The 5,407-nt window shown below is 39.9% G+C and overlaps 1 protein-coding gene across 1 annotated transcript in view; it reads right to left on the reverse strand.

Annotated features, from left to right (window-relative positions):
* The window catches only part of CSRNP3 (cysteine and serine rich nuclear protein 3), a 93,042-nt gene extending 87,966 nt beyond the window's left edge, over window positions 1-5,076 (reverse strand). The window contains exon 1 of the mRNA XM_018554243.1: window positions 4,863-5,076. The gene's annotated coding sequence lies outside the window, so the exon portion shown is untranslated. The remainder of the gene's footprint in view (window positions 1-4,862) is intronic.
* Between the last annotated feature and the right edge of the window lie 331 nt (window positions 5,077-5,407).

Genomic DNA, 5,407 nt, shown 5'->3' on the forward strand with positions numbered 1-5,407 from the left:
GAGAGTTTCGCCCCCCCCCCCCCAAAAAAAAAAGAAGGTCTAAGGGCTTAACAGAGATCAAAGGGACACCCTGCATATTCAATATACCTTCACAATGTACACAATGTAACACAGCTCCAGGTTTTGGGGCATTCTGTGGTTTATTACAGGAAAAATACACAGTGCCAATCCATGTGACTCCATGCTCACTGTACTAGCCAATCACAATGATCACAATTGTAACACAATTGTGTTTACATTTGAAATCCCTCCCCTTTCTTTCACAATGAATTTCCTGGATGAAGGTATCCTTGGGAGGTAGTCAGCAGCAGATTCAAGGGCGTAATATTTCAATAATTTTTTTTGTGGGATTGTTTTCATCCCCTTTCCCTCTTCTGTATATTTCACCTCCATGCTGTCTCTGTAGTACTTGTATATTAATGCCTTTACATTCCTTGTCCTACACATTCACCCCCTTATCTCCATCCTCCCATTGTATGTGATCTGTATATTAAACCTTTTATTCCTCCACCCTTGTGTATAATCTGTACATTAATGATACACATGAATGATACATAAATAACCAAGCTCCGTGTTTTAATCACTTCAATACCGCAATATTTTCTTATTTCCCCCCCTAAAAATGGCAAAATGAGATCACCTTGGGGTGTCTACTTTCCAAAACAGGATAATTTGGGGGAGGTTTTTTATTATCCTGGCATTTTATTTGATATGCTTCATGTCAGAAAGTAAGGGAAACATGTTTTTTTTTCCATATTCTTGGTCTTTTCTTTCTTTTATATAGTAAAAAATAAAAATAAAACCTAGTGGCTATTACATACCACCCAAAGAAAACAATGATATATAATTCATTTGAATACAGTTTTGAAGGGGTATACACAGGCTGGCACTCAAGTGGTTACAGAGTTTTCCAGTCAAAACACCAAATAAATTAATAAATATGCTCTCTGAATAAACATCAATCGGTTACCGTTTTCTTTTTAGATGTGCTTAGCAACTGCACACAGTGTAATTTAATTTACTCGCATAGTCCACTCTGTCTACAAATAAGGTCATAAAAAATATGTGAAATATTAGCACAGCTGCTGTGAACTGATACAAAACCATCACTGCAGGTACTTACACTGCTCACGGGTAAAGAAGGAAGCACGCTAAATGCAATGTTAAAATTGCAGATTGTAAATCTGGGTAAAAGGTAAGCTCTCTTCATTTCAATATCATTTATTTGTAATTGTTCCACATTTTTAACAATTGTTTTTACAATCCATACAAAATAATGGTCATTGCTTTACTGTATTTACCTGCCATATCTGTTAAATTGCACAGCCAGAAATTATTTTTATTTTTGAATAGAATAATGAAGGACTAATCTTTAGATGCTTGTATAGAAGTCTATGCAAAACCTCTGTCCTGTGCTGCAGAGAATAATTCCAGAAGGCAAAGCCAACAGAGAGCAAACCTGTACTTTGCCCATAACCATTTATTTCATGACAAAGGATTCCCAGAATAATATGGGTTAGCTAAAAAGGCAGCAATAAGTCCCTGTTATGTGTCAATGGCATGAGTCATCTTCAATTTGCTTATGTAAATTGCATCTAGAGAGCCTGCAAACAAAAGGATTTTTCTGCTATAAAGAGATACACCTACAGATTTGTAAAGCAGCAATAGCTGCTGGCTGAATTAAATGCAAAATGTAAATACATCATAATTGTTTATATGCTGTATACCAGACCAAAAAAAACAAAACTTTTTTTAATTGTGACAATAAATTATATGGGTACTTATATCCCTCTACATCTCCTTTGTATGATAGATGTAGTCTCACAGGTGGACTCACTGCAGAATATTAAATTAGACGGAAATCCTAACTGAATGATATTAGATTTCTAAAACCTTTACATAAAATGCTTATTTTCACCTTTTTCATCCTTTGTAGCATCTCGGTGCTGCTGGTCTCCTGCAGAAAATTTGCAGCCACTTCCTGGCTACAAGTATGCACTCTGGCGATGGCTGCAAAGCTTTTGTCAGTGCTGACATCCTGATGATGACAACAGTGTACCATGTCTGCATGAGGAAACAGCCACATGTGTTCAGCTTGACGAGGTGACAATGCAGGAGAGCAATTTTGAGTCAGGGGCTGAGTGTTGTCACCCTCTAACAGGAAGTACCCAAACAAGGACCTTAATGGCAGGATCACTAGAAATGATTTTAGTGGGAGCTGCAGATTTATTGTAAATGACTTTTGTAATTGCATTAAAATTTTATGACTTTTATAAGGTTTTAATGATTTGATTTTTACTTACTTTAAATTAGTACGAGAGCTGCAGACCAGTGGGAGGGGCCTGTATGATGGGCAGCCTGAGATAGACTCCACCCACTTGTCTGAGGCTTGTAGACACAGGGGTCTATTCACTAAGCTGCCAAAGGATCTAGCCGTAGCTTCGGCTAGCTTTGGCCCCAGGACCCCTTCCGTTCAGTAGAACCGAAGGGCTGCTGTACGGGCTATTCACTATAGCCCATACAGCTCCCGAAGTCGGCCGAGCAGCTCCGTCGAGCCGAGGCATATGCCTCGGCTCGACTAAGCGGAGGTGAAAGCCGAAGCTGGCCGACAGCCTGCTTCTGACAGCTGGGCAGAGCCAGCCTTCATCTCACGGCTGGCTTCGGCCACTTTCAGAGAGATCAGCGTCCCTGGTTACCAGCTAACCAGGGACGCTGTCATTACACACTGAGAGCGGCCTCTCCGTGTTCTCAGTGTGTAATGACAGATGGCGTTCCTAGCTACCTGGTAACCTGGTAAGCAGAACCGCCCGGCCAATAGAAAACAGTTGGGCGGAGCTACCTGTCACTGCTAGCTCCGCACAATTGTTTTCTAATCCTTTTTTTTCTACTTTTTTAACTATTTTTCTATTCTGCTCGGTCCCACAGAGGGACCGAGCAGAGCAGCCGAGCCAAATGTCGTTTAGCGGCATTCAGCTATTCACTCACTGCTGTTCGGCATCTATGAGAATAGACCGAACAGCAGTGAGTAGCCTGCCGGAGGTTCGGCTTAGCCGATCCAGATGTTGGATGGGCTGAGTCGAACTCCTTCTGCACCTCGGGTCGGCCGAACATGCTGAGCATATTCGGCCGTCCCGAAGCCACTTGATGTACGGCTGATTTCAGCCGATATACGGGTGCAATCAGTCGTACCAACCTGAAGTGAATAGCCGAACAGCGTTCGGCTCACTTCGCTTGGGGTCGGTTAGTCACTCGGCTGCCTACGGTAGCTTAGTGAATAGACCCCACTGTTTTTTGGGTTTTTTTCTTGTACGTGAGTGCCCTTAGTAAATCAACCCCTTAAATGTCTAAAATACATTAGATATTCCCATTTTTGGTAAATGCAGGAGTGTGAAACCAGCTGAATATGTATTGGGGACTCTGCTTTTGTGTTAATGGGGTCTACTCATCTTCTATGGCTAATATGGGGGTGGGGTGGGGGGGTTCCTTTTCTTCCTATTGGATTTTTGATTTATATTTTGCAGAATGAAACAAATGGAACTGGAACATGCAAAAGTGAATGGGAAAATCCAAGACATCCAAGGAACAACACAGGAGTCAGGAATTGTGGCAAGCAAACATCACTGTTGTGTGTTGAAGAAATAAGAAGCCAGGAGCCGACTCACCACTACATAAAATATCCATTTTGGGTGGAATGTCACTTAAAAAAGGATGATACACCATTAACTAACACGCTGTATGGTTCTGTACAGCAATAATAATGCACTAATAAAAAAATATAGTGCAGGCAGACTGTAAGAACATATCCAGCTGATGCCAAAATGAATGGTGATCAGCCACTCTCAGATGTCAGGAGCCTAAAGAGGGTGACAACACATTGCAGATCCGACAGTTATTCTTTTCTGCATAACAGACTAATAATAATCACCACATTGCTAACATATACCCTCATGTCTTTTTTCTGCTTTAGATCTCCTCTTGTGCATCAATTTCCCAGCTTTATTTCAACTTTCATCTTCTATGCTCAGATTGTATCAGTATTTGAATAACAAAAGCCCATGCTGGAACATAACTGCAGTGATATTTATTTATATATACAGTACACACATTTTACCATATCTAGATGTCTTTGTGTCCATGTATGTGCATCATTAGGAATCATTAGGACTCCGAGTCCTATAGTAATTATTCATTATTAATGGTAACCATTAAGTAATTACACACGTTTTTGTTTAATTCACCTTAAAAATACATGATAGTTATGTATTTTCAGCCATGACCATGTCATCTTCAAATCTCATTGGAATAATTGAAAATAGCTTTTGTTTTTCTTAAAAAAAAGATTCTTATCCTGGGCTGTTAGCTATGTAATACCTTTTTGTTTGAATAAAATAATAATAATAATAATAATAACAACAATATTATATATTGGATATATATCCAATCATGTTCATGGAATTGTATGGAGAATAATGGAAATCAGGTGCATCATTTGATATTAGAGCGTAAACTAAAAACCGATATGAAACACATTATATTTCACGGATGACATTTGACGCAATATTCAAAAATCTGTTTAGCGAATGAAATATTCATTAAAGAAGAAAACCTTTTAATCAGTACCCAATATATTAAGCAAATGTTCTATAATATGCCCAGCACATCTTTGCCAGCTGCCTCTTTAATCTTGAAGAGCACATTATGTACAATTCATTATTCTGGCATTTTTTCAAACAGACTGTTGTCTCTTTCCAAACGTGGAGCCTATCAACCTCTGCCCTGTAGTACATTTGCTATAAGTACAATAGGTGATACCGCTGCCCACACAAAGCATTGGATGAAAAGAAATAAAAATATGCACTTACCAGGATCAGCCAGTATAAAGGGGGCACAGTGGTGGCGTTTACATTGACCTAGGGTAATGTATTTCGACAGAAGATGACGATAATTTCTTGTGTTGCCTTGGCTCAGTCAGTGATTGAGTGCTGTGTTATTCTGCATCAGTTCTGCACTGTACACAAAAGCTCGTTTCCTACTGCGTGCAACTCACTGCACAGCCTCTGACTGGCCGCTGCTGGCTGTCTGATCACATGGGACTTGTCTGTGAGAGAGCAGAATCCCTCTGATCATAGAGCTTTATAAAATTACAGGACTAAAGAGGGCTAATGAAAGCAGGGGCCTGCTCTATATGAAAAAAGGATAGCATTAAGTTAAAGTGAAAGCCGTCGTCTTCTGAAGCATGTCTGCAGCCTATGACCATCTCCTGAAAGCATGTATGCAGTGTCTGATCATCTCTTGTAGCGTGCCCATATTTTGTGACTCACTTTTGTTACCTGTCTGCCATCTCTGACAGCTTTCTGTAGCATTACAATATCTAAATATAACATGCAGCTCTTCGGTGATGTCAAGT

Source organism: Nanorana parkeri, unplaced genomic scaffold, assembly GCF_000935625.1.
Source record: "Nanorana parkeri isolate BGI_ZX_2015 unplaced genomic scaffold, ASM93562v1 scaffold149, whole genome shotgun sequence".
NCBI lineage: Eukaryota > Metazoa > Chordata > Amphibia > Anura > Dicroglossidae > Nanorana > Nanorana parkeri.